This window comes from Ambystoma mexicanum, chromosome 4p (assembly GCF_040938575.1).
Source record: "Ambystoma mexicanum isolate Mex_15411 chromosome 4p, UKY_AmexF1_1, whole genome shotgun sequence".
NCBI classification, from domain to species: domain Eukaryota; kingdom Metazoa; phylum Chordata; class Amphibia; order Caudata; family Ambystomatidae; genus Ambystoma; species Ambystoma mexicanum.
Window position 1 is genome coordinate 801,109,679 of NC_090927.1, and position 17,687 is coordinate 801,127,365.

General features: G+C 50.6%; 1 protein-coding gene across 4 annotated transcripts in view; it reads right to left on the reverse strand.

Moving 5' to 3' along the window:
* The window catches only part of SYNCRIP (synaptotagmin binding cytoplasmic RNA interacting protein), a 708,200-nt gene that overhangs the window by 609,273 nt on the left and 81,240 nt on the right, over nucleotides 1-17,687 (reverse strand). The gene's annotated exons all lie outside the window — the stretch shown is intronic.

Genomic DNA, 17,687 nt, shown 5'->3' on the forward strand with positions numbered 1-17,687 from the left:
ACAGAAAACAGTCCCCAGGTGCCAGGGTAGCAAGGGAGGCAGTGTAGGCGGGCAACTGGCGGGGCCTGGGCCCGAGAATCAGAAAGGGTGGGCAGGTAACCGTTGCAGTTTCTGACGAGAGTTTAGCAGGGGAGAGGGGGAGAGAAAGCAGAGATAAAGAGTAAGGTTTTGAGGCGCTTCCGGAACCAGAGATGGTTCTCCTCAAGTTTCAGGGAGACAGGAAGGCTGTTCCAGAGGGAGGCCCCCGCTGAAGAGAGATCTGCCACCAACTTGTTGCTTGGAGAAGCGACTGACCCTGAAGGAGTTGGATGCGGATGAGCAAAGAGCTCGAGAAGGAAGATATTTAGGAAGAGAGAGTTGAAGGTATTTCGGCCTCAGAAGGCCTTGTGGACAATACAGAGTGTTTTGAACTTAATCCTTGCAGCCACTGGGAGCCAGTGAAGAGATTCAAGTCCTGGAGAGATACGATCCCTGGGCTTGAGGCCAAGGACAAGTCTCGCAGTCCTGTTCTGGATAAGTTGCAGAGGGCGGAGAGTAGAGGCAGCCAGATTTAGATAGAGGCTGTTACAATAGTCCAGCCTGGAGAGACCAGGGCTCTGGAGACGGTTAACTTCTGGGGGAAGGAGAGGAAAGGAAGGATACCTCACCTCTGAGGAGGTGCAGCTGGTAGTGAGACTTGAGATGTCGGAGATGTGAGGAGAGAAGGAGAGTGCGGAGTCGAAGATGACTCCAAGGATTTTTGCCTTGCAGGTGGGAGCAGGAAGAGGGCCAAGAGAGGACGGCCAAAGAGCTGTAGGGAAGGAGGGAGCAGGTGTGCCGATGAGTAGAATCTCAGTCTTACTAGCATTAAGGCAGAGGTCATTGCCGGCACACCACTCATGGATGGTAGAGAGACAGTCAGAGATGAGGGAAGGTGAGGAGGCCGAGGGTAGCCTGAAAATGAGCTGGGTATCATCCGCATGGCACTGAAAGTTAGGGCAAAGAGTGGCGATGCGGTGGGCAAGGAGTGCCAGGTACTGGTTGAACAGCCAGGGAGAGAGGTTAGACCCCTGGGGGACACCACAGGTGGAGAAAAAGAGAGGAAGGACCCAAGTTGGACCTGGGAGGGTCGGTCGGAGAGGAAGGAAGTCAGCCACGATAGAGCCTGACCAGTGCTACCCAGGTTATCACAGATGGTTGAGCAGGATGACATGGTTGACCATGTCGAAGGCAGAAGAAAGATCAAGCAGGATGAGGACGCACGGGGTGTTAGAATCAAGGTTGGAGAGCAGGTCTTCACAGATGTTCAGGAGAGCAGTTTCCATGCTTCTGGCAGCTCTGAAGCCAGACTGATGGTCATGAAGACAACAAACAGATTCAGTGTGGAGACTAAGCTGGGAGATGGCCAGTTTCTCCAGGAGCTTACCCAGAAGAGGAGTGATGGCGATAGTTAGCCGGGCAGGAGGGGTCGGCAGAGGGTTTCTTGAGAAGACGGTGCACAAGGGAGTGCTTCAGGGGGAATGTGAAGACTCCAGTGGCGAAGGAGTGATTGCAGAAATCAGCCAAGGCTGGAGCCAGGGTGTTGATGTGGTCCATGATAGTTGGAGGAAAAGGGTGAACTTGTTTTGACAAGACTTTCATAGGCGGCGAAAGCCTCACCCGACACGCGCTTCATGGGTCGGATGACCGAGAAGGTGGGTGGCAGTGATGGAGGTGGCTTGGCCTGAGGAGTAGGGAGGGTGAGGTGGGAGGATAGGAGAAAGTGATCACTCCAGGAGAGAGGGCTAGAGAGAGGAACATCGGAGGAGATCAGAACATCGAGAGTGTGCCCTGCAGAGTGAGTTGGGCCAGAGAGGAGAATAGTGAGGGAGAGAGTCGCAGAGGTCGCGAAAGAGTTCAGAGGGAGGACAGAAGGCATCAAGGTGAATGTTGAAGTCTCCAAGAAGGAGGAGTTGAGTGGTAGAAGCCAAGCGTGAGGAGGAGAGGTCCACCCACTCAGAGGAAGGAAGAAATCTGACCAGGTGGCCGATAGATAGTAGTAACAGAAGGGAGTGACTAGGGGGAGAGAGAGAGAGAGAGAGAGAGAGAGCCTGCAGATGAGGCATTCAAAAGAGGAGTAGGCCTGCGTAGGAGTGACAGATGAAGGAATCCACTCAGGGAAGATCAGGGCTACACCACCACCCGAGCGGTTGGACCTAGGCAAGGAGAGGATCTTGTTGTAACGCTCACCTGATTCCCGTAGAGGCGCCGGTCTTGACTGGGCGTATACCGTATCTTCAAAGGTGATGTGTAACACACGGCTGGCTCTTTGGGCTGGACCTCTGTGCACTGTATGTCTGACTCGAAGGGTAAGATGTCTTAGGTAAGTGAACGCCGTGCTCTCCATCTGCCTCGGGGCAGGGTGCTGTAACCAGTTTCTTCACTGGATAAGGGGAGCAGGCCTCTTGACTTCAGAGGACTGCTGTCCGTCGTTTACTGCACGAACGGTAAGTTTCGAGTAATTCTAATGTCTTTAAAAGTCTTTAGTAATGATGTCTCTTGTTTTGCAGGGTTCCGGCGATGGCGGATGACGGGCTGAAGTGAGTTGAAGATGGAGCCCGTGTGATGAATAGAAGCGCCTGGAAGCACGTAAGTAAGCGCTTGTTGCCTGCTTCACGATGCGCTCTGTCTTTTTATTTTGCAGGTACAAGTTCAGAGCGGCTGCAGGGTGCCGGAATACCCACTGGGTTAGATGTGGAAAGGAGTAATGGCACGCGAGTATTAGAGTTCCCCAATGTCTTTAAACGCACCTGGTTTTGTCTTTCAGATGCGGGATGCAGCGCCGAAGGCCTCCGGAGCGCACGAAGAGTAGGTAAGCCTTTGTCTTTCAGATGCCGGAATGCAGCGCGAGGCGTTGGTGACAGCCGATGGACCTGGTAAGTGAAGCGCTGTCACTGAAGACCGTAATGCTAACCTGTTCTTTCTTGTCTTTATAGGTGTTGCTGAAGACTGGATTCAGGATGGTAAGCCTTTTTCCTTAGGCCCAGGATCAGATGCAGAAGACACGATGAGCGTTCTGCTGCAGAGGATGCAGAATAACGCAAAGCAAGATTCATCCATCGGGTGGGGTTTAAATAGCCTCCTGTAGTGCTTAGGTGTCTCCTTCCACAGCCACGCCTAGGTAAGAAAAGAGTTCCTGCTTTCCAGAAGAGTTCCAGTGTTCTGAACCTAGGGAGTGGCTCCTGCCCCACCCAACAGGAAAAGTAGTTCCAAACAGAAGAGGATCAGAGGCTCAACTGGCAGCCAAGTAAGCAGCATGGTCTGCTGCAGGTAAGACCACCCAAGCATTATGAGCCCGGCGCTTCCAGCGCTGGGACTGGGCATATTTATGAGCCTGGTGCCACTGGCGCCAGGACTGGGTCCAAAAGGTCCCAATTGGGACTGGTTGGCACTCGGAACCTGGGTTATGGATCTGCTTCCAAGGGAGTTGGGAAAACCCTGACCTTTTGGAAGCAGAGATCATGACACTTGTAGCCGTCAGGGAGAAGGGTGTCAAAGCTAGTGACAGAGCCGGCCGTGAACCATGTCTCGGTGAGACCAAGGACATCAAGGTCAAGTTCTTCCAGGAGGTGGCAGATATCAGAGGCGTGTTTGACCGCAAAGCGAGAGTCAAATGGAGGAGGTTGCCATCCTTGAAGGACTTCCGGGGAGGGGTAGAGGTCATAGGTACGCCCTTCGGAGGTGTAGAGGGGGCAGAGAGAGAAGGAGGAGGCAAGGTAGCCAAGGAGGAGGCAGAAGGGGGAGGCGTGGCAGCCGGAGAAAGGCAGGAGGGGACAGCAGGAGAACAAAGGAAGTTGATGAGGCGCGGAAAAGCCTCTATCAAAAAGATGAATGTTGGCCTGAGGGCCTTGGACCAAGACGGTCCCATTAGAGTAGACATTAATGATGACCTTGAGGATAGGAAGGAGGTCAGGAGGGCGTCCCAAAAGGTGCCACCATTAATGGGAGAAGAGGAGAAATGAGACCACAGACCATATGAGGGGTCCATAGATCTGGTGAAGGAACGACAAAGAGGATGTCGGTGAGAGTTTCCTTGGAGGAGGCACTGGTGTAGGTGTCGGCAATAGGGAGGTCTGGGTTGGAGACCAGAAGGTCCTTTTTAAACTTCTTCCTACCAGACTTAGTGAGGAGAGCAGAATAGTCAATAGAGAAGCAGTTTGAAAAGATAGGGGAGACAGAGCACCATAAAGTAGGTGGGCGAGGGGGGGGCGGTCCAAGGGTAGACAGACAAGACAGTGAGAGGCAAGTGAGTAGAGTTATGGGACCAGACGACAGCACTCAGGATGCGAGCTCAGAAAAGCACATTCTAAGACAGGAGAGAAGACCTACCTAAATTTGAGAATCCAAAAGAAGGGAGAAAAGACCTAGGTTTCACATTGCAATTTTGAGTGGTACAGAAACAGGCAAATTTAAAAACCAGTAGAAGCCACCCAAGTATGAGAGTCCTAAAGAAGGGAAAAAAAGGTTAGGTTTCACAATGCGGTACTAAGGCAGGCAATTTATGAAATTTTAACTACAGAGGAATAACCGCTGGTAAGCGGAAGGGGGTAAGCAAGTAGGTCAGAAGGGAGGTGGCTGGCAGCTGGCGTCCCCAGTGGACATCTGCAAACACCAACAGGGAAGCCACCAGTAGGAGCCACCCTTTGCCTGGGGCCCTTAGCCGTGGGGCTGCCAGGCAGAGGCTGCCCAGGGAAGGATAGTGATGCGGGAGGGGAGGCCAATCAGGGGGGTAGGCGGGTTGGGAGGCGGGCGGGAAGGAGGAAACAAGAGCAGGAGGAGGGAGGCAGGGACACAGGACACACAGGGGGGAAATCAGCAATAATTTAACAATTTACACAATTGGCCGGGCACCAGAGGCCCCCAAAGCCCAGGAAAGCAGCAAGGCACGATTAAAAAGTAATGCTGCACTCACCCTGCTCTGCCGGAACGGAAATCAATGTAGATTTTTACAAACGATGTTTACAAGTTACAATTACTAGGTTTACAAGTTACATTATCATACAGTACAATGTGGGTGCCACTGAACAGAGTGAGTAGTAGCGTATGGCACAAGCCAAAGCTATTCAGCCAGACAGGGCCCAGTTATACAAACAGCAGAGTTTTTATAGCTTTCCGGAAAGCTATGTGTGAATCTATAGCTTCTGACGTGGGGAGGTAGGGAGTTCCAATGGGTCGCGGCCATGATAGGAAAGCTGGAGCCTCCCGCGCTGATCCTCTGCATCTTAGGAACAGTGCTTTGGTTTAAGGTCCCAACTTGGTGGAGGTTTTGAAACTGAGGGTATAGTCTCTTTACTCCTTGCATGAATGCTTTGATAACAGGTAACTTCCAACATGACACCTTGCTTTGAGATACAGTGCAAGGAACAAGTTAGTTACCTGTAACTGTTGTTCTCCAGCATGGGTCTGGCATGGATTCACATACTCATGAATATTCCCCGTCGTCAGGCTGGGAATCATCGGTAAAGAAAAAATCAGTTTCAGATTTGTTTAACTGTCTTTCTCCTAACAACCAAATCACTGGTCTCAGGGTCATACTGCCCCCAGCAAATGGCTGCCCTCTTCCTAAGCACTTCCAATGGCTGCCATCTTCAGATTTGGTAGCAGGTAAGTGGCAGTAGGACCAAGAGAAGAGCCGCAGAGGGGTAGGCAGGAGGGTTTGCATGTGAATCCATACCAGACCCATGCTGGAGAAGAACAAGTTACTTACCAACTGTAACATTCTCTCGATTGGATGTTCCTCCCACGTATTCCTCATCTTTAGATATGTTGTCTCCCAGCTCTGCTGCTTCGGAAATTTCTTTTTACCAGAGAGTGATGTGTTCGAGGTCGCAGAGTCATAGTGCCTCGAGGGCCGATGTCAAGGCCCTCCGCTGTATAAAGGGCCCAAGCAGCGCCCGTTACCTCAGTTCTGTTTTTACGGCGTTCACGGTCACATCAGGTGATCAGGCTTTAAGTCCACAGGCTCTTAAGGAAGTTCAAGTGCAACTGGCATAAACTGTACGGAGGGGTAGGTTGGAAGGGTCGATGAGGAATACGTGGGAGGAACATTCAATCGAAAGAACTTTACAGTTGGTAATTAACTCCTTCTTCAAATGGATTGTGTCCTCCCACGTATTCCTCATCTTTAGATAGGCTCCCAAAGCAGTAAGAATTTGGAGGAGGGAGTACCAGAAATTTCAATTATGGACTGAATGAAGGACAGCTTTTGCAAAGAGTCCTCCTTGATATGAAGTAGAGTCCAAGCAGTAATGCTTCACAAAGGTGTGCATGGACGACTATGTGGCCGCCGCACAAATATCCTGCACCGGGACACCCTTCTGAAGAGCCGTGGAATTTGCCATGCCTCTGGTTGAATGAGCCTTTAATCCATCTGAGGCTCTTTTCCAGACAATTTATAGCACTCGGAGATAGCTAGAATTGTCCATCTGGATAGAGTTTTAGACATTCCAAGGCCCAATTTGTGTCCAGTATACCCAACAAATAGTTGGTCACATTGTCTAAAATGTGCCAATCTGGAATGTAGAAACAGAGCCCTTTTTGGGTCCAGTCTATGCAACCTTTGCTCTTCCTTACTAGCGCGACGAGGAGGATAAAAAGAAGGTAAGGTAATTTTCTGTGACAGATGGAAATCAGAGATTATTGATTGATATTTTATTTCTATCGCGCTCGTACACAAGTGTTTCAGAGCGCGACAAGGCAAGGGAGGGGAACAGGGGAGAACAAAACAGCGATCTTACTAGGCCCAGTGACTTTGGGAACGCGCAAGTGCATGGGAGAGGGGGGAGGGGAAAAGTGCATGGAAGGGGGGAGAGGTGGAAAGTGCGAAGCCGAGGAGAAACAGATAAATACCAATAAATAAATAATAAAGGCAACAAACAGTGGTAATGCAGCCAGCAATTTGCAAGTGCTAGGTTTAAGGCAGCAGACAGGGTAGGTCTGATAAGTGCAGGAAGAAAAAAGGGGGTGCTGTATGGGTACAGATACAGACCCCAGTGCAAGGGGTGGCCCGGAGGCAATGCGGGAGGGTGGCAAGATGAGCAGGTACCTGGGCCCAAAAACACAGAGGGTGGCCAGGTGCACGGTACCAAGAGAGAATAGATCAGCAGGGGAGAGGGGGAGCGAAGGCAGAAGGAAAGAGGAAGGTCTTGAGGTGCTTCCGGAACCGGAGATGGTTCTCCTCAAGTTTTGAAGTTGCAGGGAGGCTGTTCCAGAGGGAGGCCACAGCCGAAGACAGATCTACCCCGAGCTCGTTTCTTAGAAAACCGACGGACCCTGAGTGAGAGGTAGAGGAGCGAAGAGCTCGAGAGGGATTTTAGGCAAGAAAGCTAGTTTGACTTTTAGAATAACTGTCTATCGAAAATGGTGTGAAAAATTCTTGTGCCTGCACTTTCTTGGAGGCACAAGAAAGTGCCTGCAACTCACTAACCCTGCGGGCTGATGTTATAGCCACCAACAAAATTGTTTTAAAGGGATGGTCTAGTAAACATTTTTATTTAAAAAATAGATAGGCAACATAAAAAAAAAAATACTAGCATTCTCCGTTTTAAAACTTCCTATGTAAAATTTTGAGCTATTCAAGCTCAAAATTCGCAAAGCAAGCACATGGGCGCATCCATTTTGTGAAATGGATGCCCCGCCTGTGCTGGCTTTTGCGGCACTAATGAAGGAAAAGCCAGCCAGCTGTAGTAAACAAAGGCTACCGCTGGGTGGCTTTCCCTTCATTAGTGCTTTAGGCGGAGGACGGGGACCGGAAACCAGAGCAGTGGGTCTCCTCCTGCAGGCTCCTGTAACGCTTGGGAGCGCCGGACTCTCCAGCTGCCTGGTCTCACGCCACGGAGGGCGGAGACATCACTACAGGCCCCCACGGCTTCACACTGCTTGCCTGTCCTCCCTCCGCCGCCCCCTTCCTATGGAACATAAGTTGCAACCCACGACAAGGTAGGGGGGTGCAGGTTTTTTTTGTGTCCGGCTCCTGTGACCCTGGGCGGCCGGCCTCACGTCCCGCCATCTACCTGATCTGTGCCTAATTGGATGCTACGACCTGATCCGGTTGGCCCCGTTCTGCAGACACTGCTCTTTTGGTCGTTGCTCCCACCCCCGTGATCTGAGGGGACATACACGGCGGCCTGACCGCGCAGCACAACACCATTGCCTCTGGTGACTGCAACCCACTCCCTCCGTTTCTTGATACTTGATTTGGACTCACTGGCCCGCCGTGCTGCATTGCACCTGTGGTCACTACCCGCTACATACCTCCATCAAAGGGGCAACATACGTTTGGGCCTCCCCGAGTTCCACGGCTGGAGTCGACGGGACTGATCCTACAGTCGTGGCCCCACCAACTGCAGGTGCAGGATCCTGGGGGTCCCTGCGGCCACGTGGGGCTGGGACTGAGCCCACCGGATTGACCCCGCAGCCTTCTAACTGCACTCACCATCCAGACAAGTCTTGCAATCCCCGCCTGGAGGAGACTCCTTTACCCTACTCATCGGTACCAACTCTGCTCATAGCTCACCACAGTGCTGCATCGCTTACACTTGCTGTCTCACTGGACCTCGCCCCAGGGGCCCCTACTGCCATCGTTTCGCGTGTGGTTTGTCCCCCCTTGTGCCATCTTTGATTACACTGCTCCTGCAAGGCATCGGACCCACAGCGCAAAGAATACATACGCACCTTGCGGGCACCGGGGGATACACCGATGCCTTGGAGTGCTGGGGGTCGCTACACAGACGCTGTTTCAACTGAGCCTTATCACTCTCCTGGCGTCCCCCCACCCGGGACGTCATCTTCTCAGAAACCCGCTCCCCTTGATCGCTGGCGCCTTCTAGGGTCCCTGGTACCCTGCATTCACCGGCACTATGACAAAAGGAGCCAGGGCCGGAAAGAAGCAAAGCTCGCTAAATGGGTTTGCCAAGACACCGTCCAGACCATCGCCCGAGCCCCCGGAGGAAGCACCTACCGTCTCAACACCCTCGACCTCCGATGACTCGCAAAAGATGCTGGCGTACATGCGTGAAGGATTCACCATGCTGCATACTAAATTGGATGACATGAATGGCACCATCTCTTCCATAAAAGCCCATATCGAAAGGACAGACAGCCGGGTCGCTGAGATCGAAACTAGGGTCGGTACTGCTGAAGATGACCTTGGTGTTCTTCGGGCTGCAGTTTCCACACTCGCCAATCGAGTTTGGGCAGTGGAAAAGAAAAACGACCTTGAGTCCCGCTCCAGACGGAATAACCTACGCGGTGTTGGCGTCCCCGAGGAAAACATCAAAGAGACCGTGGAGGACTTCTTGGAACGTATCCTATTAACACTCCTGGATACACCGAAACTTTCCTCACAGTTTGCTGTTGAAAGGGCGCATCGTTCTCTGACTGCCAAACCTAGACCGGGGGCGCCTCCTCGTCCCATCATAGCCAGAATCTTAAATTTTCGGGACCGGGATGCCCTTCTGCATGCGGCCAGGGCCAAAGGGGAACTACTTCTTGGCTCGGTGAGGATACATCTCTACCCTGATTTCTCTGTCGCTGTGCAACAACAGCGCAAAACCTTCCTGGCTGCTGTGAAAAAGACTTCGTGACTTAGGAGTCAAATACTCCATGCTCTTCCCTGCGAAGATAAGGATCGAACATTGAAACCAAACACTCTTCTTCACTATTCCAGAAGAGGCATCAAAATGTATTGGTGAACACTTTCCCGGATGACCCCCTTCCTCGTCACTACAGAGGCGAAGCTCATGATAGGCTTCGCTCATCCCTATGCCATATATGTGTCCGCCGTTGGCGAGGCCTCATATGACGCTTACACTTCAATTGAAATGTTTTGGTTACTAGTTTTGCTCTTGTTGCTCCATTGATCCTCTGTAATGTGGCCTTATCTGCCGCACAGACTCATTGCGTTTAGAGCAGTTCGATACTCAGATGAAGCCCCAGCCTGGAAGCTATCCTACAGCCGCCTCCAGACCCCCGGTGATTGGTCACTGGGATCCTGGGTTCTCCCGAGCCACTCTGGGCCTACAATATGCTCTATCGGTGCTCTAGGGTCCATGGTTAATGTCCTTGTTTCAAGCTGCCCACTTTCTCCTGGACCGGGGCCCCTATGTGCCCTCGTTTTTTACACTGTACACTCTGGTTAAACGTTGCTGTATTGTACAATCTCCTCACACTCTCCCCAGTCCAGCGCGCCATTGCCAGGCTAACTAACAGCCCCCCAGGCGCAGATGGCGAGTAATTTGTTATGGGTTTGTTTGGGTCTCATCCCTCTAATTGGGGGAGGGATGTGGATGGGGGAAGGGGGATGTTATGGTTAAAGTCTTGACAACCACCGGTGGTCACGCATGTGCTACAGCAGCACATCATGAATACATTGACGGGGATCCGCTTACACCCAGAGCGACCGACTCCTTTTTGCCTAGTAACCTGTGTGCAGAAGTACAATCAACACCACTACACAAATGGCAAATGATGACCTGACGTTTATGAGCTGGAACGTCCACGGCTTCGGCAATTACAAAAAGATGCGGCAGATACAACTACATGCTGAACGCCATGGTCTCAAAATTCTGTGCTTACAAGAAACCCATGCTCGCTCCAAACAATGTGAACGATTCGCTAAACAGCAGGGTCCCCAGAGGTATTACACTTAACTATTCCACGCAAAGCCGCGGCACACTCACTTTAATTCACAGAAGCTTGAAATTCGTGTGTAACCATTCGAGTATAGACCCCCTGGGCAGATATGTATTGACCATCGGCACTCTGCAACACCAGGAAGTAGCCATACTGAACATCTACGGCCCGAATGTTGACTATCCCGACTTCTATCTACACCTAGCCTTGGTCCTGGAAAGCTTCCCCCTAATTCCGATTATATGGGGAGGTGATTTTAATACAATATTTGATATCACCCTAGACAGGTCGGGCTCGCGTCCTCCCCAACTTTCCAAAGCGGCCTATACCATTCTCACAACGCTCCCTCGACTGGCACTAGTAGACGCCTGGCGGTTAATATATCCCGATTCCCATACGTACTCATTTTATTCCTCAGTCCATGATTCTCACTCTAGAAATCGACCAATGGCTCATAACCGACATGCTAGTCGGGTCCCTGTCCCACCAGGCTATCCTTCCCAGAACATTCACCGGTACTTATCTCGCTGAAGGGGCCCGGACGCCGAAAGAACGAGACAATGGAGGATGAGTCCCCATGCACTTCTTGATCAGGTTTTTGCTACCAAACTTGAATCTTTTGTTGAAGAGTTCTTCGAGGTTAATACAGACTGACAACACAAGCCACCATACTTTGGGACTCCTTTAAAGCATATGCAAGGGGAATCGCCATTTCCAAGGGATGTGGCATTCTAAAGGGAATCCGAGAAGATATCTCCGTTAGTGAATCAACCCTAGCCAACCTCGAGACCCAATATGCTCAAGACCACTCCACAACCACTCTTTCAGCACTGGGCTTGGAACTGGATAAGTTTCGCAGCCTTGCGGAACGAGAGATCACATTTCTGGACCCCCCCCCAATTCGGTAAGGAAATATGGGGAGGGAGAGCGCCCTGGCCGTATGCTATCAAGGCTGCTCCGTCGTGAATTCGAGCCCCAATATTCCATCTATAGTGAGGACTGACGGCTCACTGGCCACTTCCCCACAGGACATCAACTCTGAATTTCTATTGTTTTATACCTCCCTCTACTCAGAAGTTGATGGCCCCCCCCATATCAGAAATCGACTCCTATTTAGATTGCCTTCCTCTCAGTCCTGTACGATGAGGCTGGCATCTCTCTGGAGCGGCCCATTACTACCCAAGAGCTCACTGAAGCCATTGAGTCGTTAGCGTCGGGTAAAGCCCCCGGCCCGGATGGGATCCCCCATGGAATTTTATAAGCAATACAAGACACTACTGGTCCCGCACCGGCTGGCCCTATGGGAGGAGTCATGCGAAAGGGGTATACTTCCTCCTTCCCTTCGTGAGGCATTGATAACAGTCCTCCTCAAACCTGGCAAGCCCCCTGCCAAATGTGGCTCATACCGACCCCTCTTATTGATCAACATTGATGTTAAAATATACACTAAACTTCTGGCCAACTGCTTTGCCCCGTTCATGCCCCACATTATCCACCCTGACCAGGCAGGATTTGTCCCAGGAAGGTCCACATCCCTAAATTTAAGAAGGCTCTTTAATGTGATCAGCAGGGTCAACCCAACCTCACAGGCGGTAGCGGCCATGCAGAAGGCATTTGACTCAGTCTCGTGGAAATACCTCTGGCGAGTTCGAGAAATGTAGATTTGGCCCCAACTTCCGAACCTGGGTTAAGCTACTCTACACCGCCCCTTCGGCTAGAGTTCGCACAGAGGACAGGTGCTCCATTCCTTCCAGATATCCAGAGGGACACGACAGGGATGCCCTTTCTCCCCGCTAATCTTCGCCATTGCCATTGAACCCTTCGCCGACATGATTCGCCAGTCACACTCTCATAGGGGATTACGCACAGTGGGCCAATCCGATATAGTTGGCCTCTATGCGGATGACCCTCTCCTGTACATCCGCTACCCGGAAACCAACCTTGCCCCTATCCTTGCGGACGTCGCCCGATTTGGAGACATCTCTGGGTTGAAAGTTAACTGTTCCAAATCTATATTATTCCCACTTACAGACTACACATAACCCCCGTTGGACTTAGGAGGATTCACCTAGTCTCAATCTAGCATCACTTACACCTGGGGGTGGTAGTTTCCCGGCGCACGCCGCAGCTGCGCGAGGACAATTACCAGAATTATCTGAAGAACCTGGCCATAAAAACTTCCAGCTGGACTAGGCTCCCCATTTCACTAGCAGGCAGGTTTGGAATACTAAAATAGTATTAACTCAAACTTCTTTATCGTTTCACCAATCTGCCCATATGGCCAGGGGACGCATTCTTCAAATCACTACGGTATATCAGTAACACCTTCCTCTGGCACTCAGGTGCAGTCCGCCTCAAACTCTACGCTGACCACCCCCCAAGGAATTAGGCGGGTGTAACGTCTCAGATTTCATTAGATACTGGGTGGTAGCTCAATCCCAATTTGCCTCTCATTGGTTCAACACTACCGATCCCGCCCCCCCCCCCCCATGTTCGGTTGGAGAAACTAACAGTTTCTGACCGGGTGATTGGCTCCCTTATCCTCTTATCCTTAAACCCATACATCCCGACTCCGCAGACCCCGTAGCTAGCACATCCTTAGCATTAGCCAAACTCTGGGCTATGGTCGATACGCCACACCCATTCCAAGGGGACCTGCCGCTATGGAACTTCTTCCCTGATGTCCCACCCATCCCACAATCTATCGTATCCCGCTGGGCTGACGCTGGCTTTGACGCTCTGCGATATATACGAGCAGGGCAACTTCGTTGAGTGGTCTGAACTCCCTCCTTCGCTCAAGCGTCGGCCCACAGCGTGGCTACAATACTCCTCCCTCCGGAGGACCCTCAAATCCAGATACCCGGATTTCCCCACGCTACCGCCTGATGAACCCATAGTTGCAGAACTCCGTTCCTATTCCTCCTTCAAAGGAAAGATGTCTAGACTCCTCCTTATTGCAGGCTAGAGCAGCCCCCCCTTTACTAAGTTGAAACGCAGCTGGAAGGATCTTGAGATCACTGGAGAGGTGGTCCCGAATGTGTGCTCGCACCCACGATGTGTCTTATAACTCAAAATTTAAGTTAATGCAATTTAAGGTACTGCACAGGTATCATCATACACCTAAGAGACTACATCGTATGTTCAGTGACTCTCCTCCCAACTGCCCCAGGTGCGGCACGGATCAAGCAACTTACATCGATATGCTATGGCACTGCCCTCATCTGACAATTGTGGACTGGCACCTGTTCCACGTTATCGGACATATTGGAGCACACTATTGCACCCGCCCCACTGCATTGTCTCTTCCATGACTTTCCCCAGTTGGGGCGTGACTCGAAGAAACTGGCGGGTCTCTGTATGTTGCTAGCGGTCCACTGCATATGGTCATGTTGGCTCCGGCCCAAGGCACCCACCTACACACAATGGCTTAGAACAATTACATGGGCACATGACACGAAGAGGCCTGGTGCACAATGCAGCACCCACATGCAAGGCCAAGAGACATCTGGCGAAGGTTCCGTGACTACATGTCCGCCTCGGCTTCTCCTTCAAACTCTGCTCATTCTTCTCCTGGTTGTTCTTCATAATGTGACCACTCTGTGACCTGTGTCTCCTTTGACTCAAATGCCAATGCTCTTGTCTGTTATCTGATTCCCCCCGTTCCCCCATAGACAATTCAAGGTATTCTGGTGAAGATGTATGTTACTTGTTATCGCTGCTGGTGCCGTGTGGCCCCCTCTGTTTTTCCGTGTGTTGTCAAGTCAAATAAAAAAAAAAAGTTTAAAAAAAGTCTCAAGAGGTGGTGAGCTTGTAAAGGGTCCACAATGAGTACACACAATGGCAAGCACTAATTACACTTCTAAGTATAACAATAGGTCGTTTTTCATAGTGTTGCTTGGTAATACACAACAGGTAGAAGTATCGCACAAAACTAATAGAATGACATGCATTACTCACTGCAATAGAATTTCTGATTATTTTATCTGCTTAGATTCACATGCTGTGCATATAGACTGATATCTAGTGGAAAATAACTGAGTATTGCATCTTTCTTTGAAAGATGGAAAGGGGACATCGACATGGGCGTGACTAACACTATCCCTAATGTGACGTGTAGTGTACCCAAAATTCCTCACGCGTCTATGTCCCTCTGGTTGCATTTTCTCTGCTGTGAGGGAGCATTACAGTCAGCGTGAGCGAGCACAGAAGAGAGAAGTTGTAAGAGGTCTATATTCCTTCTATTCCATGAGGGGAGGAAGGGGAGGCGCATGTGAATCTAAGCAGATACAATCATCAGAAATGCTATTACAGTGAGTAATGCAGGTCTTGTGATGCTTGTGAATCTGCTTAGAATCACATGCTGTGCTTAGACTGGCGAGCAGTACCCAGAGATGGTGGTGGGGTGTGTGAAGGAACAGTAGCAAAGAGATGTCTTAGCACCACTTTTCCCACCTGAGAATCAGATCTACAGTGTGCATCTAGGCAGTAATGTTTTGCAAAAGTGTGTACAGAACTCCAGGTTGCTGCTTTGCAAATGGAATCAAGAGGAAAATTTGCAATTAATGCTATGGTAGCCCCTGTGTCCAAGGTAGACTGCTTTACACTTGAAGGGTAAATCTCTCTTGGCAAGAGAGAAACAGTGTGATGCAGTTTACAATCCACTTGGAGATAGGCGATTTAGAGACAGGGTCCCCTTCTCTACCAGCTGCCACTGAAATGAAGAACTGGTTTGTTTTTCTTAGTGCCTTTGTTTTTTCGAGATAGTCGATAACAGCTCTCCTTACATCCAGTGTGTGGGGGGGGGGGAGGCTTTTTGCCACGTTTGTGGGGTTCTGGAAAAAGGTGAGTAGTTCTATGGACTAGTTTATATGGAACTTCAAGATAAATGTAGGCGTGGGTGTTTGCGCAAAACCACCATATCTTTGTGAATCGTGATGAATGGGTCCTGAACTGAAAGGGCCTGCAGTTCACTAACTCTTCTTATAGAGGTGATCACCACCAGGAAGGCGGTCTTGTAGGTGGGTGCTTTAAGGCTAACCTTGTGCATTGGTTCAAAGGGAGGCCCCCATTAGTCTGGTAAGAACAACATTCAGGTCCCACCCGGGAGTTGGGTTGAAAATAGCGGGATGAAGTCTCTTTACCTCTTCATAAAGGCTTTCATTACAGGAATTGTCCACCATGAAACCTTGCTCTGAGACATGGTGTATGCCAAAAGCGTGTCCAAGTAGACCTTGAGAGAATTAAAAACCAGCCCTGAATTTAACAGGCGAGTTAGGTAGAGGACAATATCTTTTAGGTGAGCATTCAATAGGATTGATGCCCTTGCCATTACACCAGATAAATCGCTTCCATTTGCTGAGTAGCAATGCCTAGTGTTTGGTTTTGTGCTTCTGAGATTATGTCCACGCATCTTTGAGGGAGATGGAGGTGCCCAAACTCTATGACCTCAGGAGCCAGGCTGCTAAATTGAGAGTTTAGGGCATGGATGTAGTGTTTCCCCCTGGTCTTCAGACAGCATGTTGTATGGGCAATGCAGTTTCCTGGGAGGGCAGACTGACATTGCCATAAGATGGAGAACCAAGGCTGGCGGGCCCACATAGGGGCAACCAGAATCATCCAGACTGGCTCTTGGTGCATTTTGTGCACTATTCTGTTGAGCATCGGAATCGGGGGTAAAAACGTAGACAAATTTCCCAGACCATGTTATCCAAAGACCGCTCACCTTGGAGCGGTTGTGAGGGTACATGGAGGTGTAATCTGGGCATTGGGCGTTGGCAAACAAGTCGATCTCTGGGAAGCCCCATTCTACAAAGACGTAGAGTATAATGTCCTCCTGTAGTCGCCACACATGCTCTATGGGTAGGGTGTAGTCTCTGCTGAGTAGGTCCGCCAGAAGATTGAATTCCCCTGGACATGTTGTGAGAGGACAAACATTGTGTTTCAGAGCCCACTTCCATATATTCAGGGACAGTTTGGACAGCCCTAGAGAGCGAGTGCCCCCTTGTTTGTCAATACATGGCTGTAATACTGCCCATGAGGACTAGTACGGTTTTCCCCTGGAGATGTGTCTGGAAGGCCTTCAGGGCCTTGAATACTGCTAGCAGTTCCAACAGGTTGATGTGATTGGATGCTACCACTGGGGAACACACGCTGCACGCAGTCTGTTGAAGGTGGTGAGGCCCCCCCCCATCCCCCCCCATCAGAGATGCGTCTGTGGTGAGAGTAGCTTCTACTGCGAGGTGGTGAAGGTTTTCTCCTGCAGAAGGTTTTCCCTTGACCACCACTGTAGAGAATGAACGAGAGCTGCAGAGACAACCACTAGATCGTCCCACTGGCCGCTGGCCTGACACCATTGGCTCCAGAGCCACTCTTCCATGGGGCGCATGCGCAGACGACCACGAGGAACTAGGTAGACGCAGGAAGCCATCATTCCCAACAGCTGCGTGGCTTTGCGTACAGTCACCTGGTGACTGGCTACATAGTGAGGGATCTGGAACAGCATGTTTTGAACCCTCGGAGGGAAAGACGAGGCCGTCTTTGGTCCGAATTAGAGCCCCCAGAAACTGTTTGAATTGATTGGAGTTTAGACTGGATTTTTTCTCATTGATAGAGAAACTAGGCTGAAGAAAAGATCTACTGTCTTCTGGGTATTTGTTTGGCATGTTCCGTACGAATCCCGTTATGAGCCAGGCATCGAGGTAAGGATAGACTGGGATGGACTGCCTGCGCAGGTGAGCAGCTACTACCGCCAGTACCTTTGTGAATACCAGTGGCGCTGAAGCAATGCCGAAGGAGAGAACCTTGAACTGATGTGGGTGTCCTCTGTCATGAGCCTGAGGTACTTTCTCTGCGCTGGCAACATTGAAATATGACAGTATGCATGTTTAATGTGGCCATGTAATCCCCCCTGTTGCAGCAGTGGGATTACCTCCTGCAGTGTTGTCATCCTGGATTTATGAGGTTTGACATACTTGTTCGCCAGGCGCAGGTCTAAAACAGGGCGCATGGTTAGATCCTTTTTGGGTGCAAGAAATCAT